We start from the raw sequence: 2,119 nt of genomic DNA on the forward strand, positions 1-2,119 counted from the left end.
CCTCTTTCTTTCTTTCTTTCTTTCTTTCTTTCTTTCTTTCTTTCTTTCTTTCTTTCTTTCTTTCTTTCTTTCTTTCTTTCTTTCTTTCTTTCTTTCTTTCTTTCTCTCTTTCTTTTGTCCGAGACAGGAATCTCTGCATAGCCCTGGCTATCCTGGAACTTGCTGTGTAGATCAGGCTGGCCTTTAAAACTCAGAGATCTACCTGCCTCTGCCTCCCAGTACTGGGGTCAAAGGTGTGCGCCACTACCACTTGGCAACTCTGGCTGTCTCATATGCTTATTAAAACTTGCAAATTTGGGCAGAGGTGATGGCTCAGTGAGTAAAGTGCCTGTTGTACAAACAGGATGAGTTCACATCCCCAGAACCACAAGTAGAAGCTGAGTGGAGCTGCCAGGGCAAGCAAACCCAGCTCTGCAGGGAGGAGATGGGGGAGAGGGCACAGACAGGTGAAGCTCTGAACCTCATTGGCCAGCCAGGGCACAGACAGGTGAAGCTCTGAAGCTCATTGGCCAGCCAGCCTAGGCTAATTAACTCGGTCTAAAAAACCAAACAAAACAAACAATCAAACAACAACCACAACAAAACCAACCAACCAACCAACCAACCAACCAACCAACCAACCAGAAATAGGAGCCAAGCATTCGCACACCTTTAATCCCCTCACAGAGACAGAGCCTGACAGATTTCTGTAACTTCAAGGCTGAGAGTTCAGGCTAGCTATGACTATACAGTAAAATCTCTCTCTCTCTCTCTCTCTCTCTCTCTCTCTCTCTCTCTCTCTCTCTCTCTCTCTCTCTCTCTCTCTCCCCCCAGGGGAGAGCGCAGTCCCCCACTACCACAAATTATGCAGTCGAGTTTCTCCGCATTTGGGGAAATCGCAGGGGTCAGCACATCCCTAGTGCAATGGATAAGCCTCGCCCTGGGAAAACCACTTATCTCAAAAACTAAGCCAAACAAGAAAAATAATCAGGGGGTGACAGTGAGTCTACAGAGTGAGTTCCAGGACAGCCAGGGATATACAGAGAAACCCTGCCTCAAACCTCCACCCCACACACAGCAAAAGAAAAAAAAAAAAGAAAAAAGAAAGAAAAAAGTCAAATGCACTTTTTATTTCCCAGCATGCCCTCTTGATCAAAAGTAAAATATGCCTCATCCAGACACTTAATTGGAGTGGTGGTCTCTTTCTCTGTGACCCTCAACTGATTTCTTGGGAGGCAGATGTCTAGCCTGGTCTACACAGTGAGCCTCAGGCTGTGCAGGGCTACAAAAAAAGACCCTGTCTCAAATAAAAACCAACCAACCAACCAACCAAACACACACATACACACACACACACACACACACACACACACACACAAATACACACGCACACACACACACATCTCATTATGTAGCCCACCCAGATTGGCTTGTCACTCACAATCCTGCCTTTGCATTAATGCTGGAAGGACAGGCATGTGTCATAGTGCTTAAATGAACAAATACCTGCATCTCATCTTTTTAAAACCATCTCCTGTGGGACCAAACCTCAAGTTGGTTAGACATCAGTGGTGGGCAGAGTCCAGACACATTTGGCACATGTGTAGTTCAAATAAGAGAACAGTGTTTCAAAATGTTCGGTTCATCACCACGCTTCAGGTACAAAAGGACTCTTTGTTCGGTGATCATTTTTGAATCATGATATGAGTTGATAAGTTGCTTTGGATGTCACAGCCTAGGGAGGGTCACTCCTCCAGGAATGAAAGAGACCACACTTAAGAGCCAGTGTGTGTCTGTTTCCTGATTGTTCTTCGGTGTCTGTTAGTGTAAGATGGTGGCTAGGGTCTCCCAAGACCCCCAGTCCCCTTCACTTCTTCTCTTCATAAAATTAGTATTCTCGATTTTAGCAGGACAGACGACAACCTAGAATTATAAAAACTCCGTTTCCCTTCCGCACTTTCAGCTGGATGTGGTCACGGTGACTAGGTGGCCAGTGGGATGTCATCTATAATGTGTGGCTTTCAGGGTCTTATAGGAAGGGGGCCTGGCATTCCTCTCCAGCTCCCTCCCATTACTGCTTAGCACCATTTAGTGGTCAGCCATCGTGGAGCCTGCAGATGAAAACAGAAGCTTCGGGTAG

At 46.1% G+C, this 2,119-nt stretch overlaps 1 pseudogene; it reads right to left on the reverse strand.

The window, feature by feature from the left end:
- Positions 1-810: 810 nt before the first annotated feature.
- On the reverse strand, positions 811-961 carry LOC115032637 (U1 spliceosomal RNA; annotated as a pseudogene).
- Between the last annotated feature and the right edge of the window lie 1,158 nt (positions 962-2,119).

Source organism: Mus caroli, unplaced genomic scaffold (genome assembly GCF_978045245.1).
Source record: "Mus caroli unplaced genomic scaffold, Mus_caroli_1 scaffold_13, whole genome shotgun sequence".
Classification (NCBI taxonomy): Eukaryota; Metazoa; Chordata; class Mammalia; order Rodentia; family Muridae; genus Mus; species Mus caroli.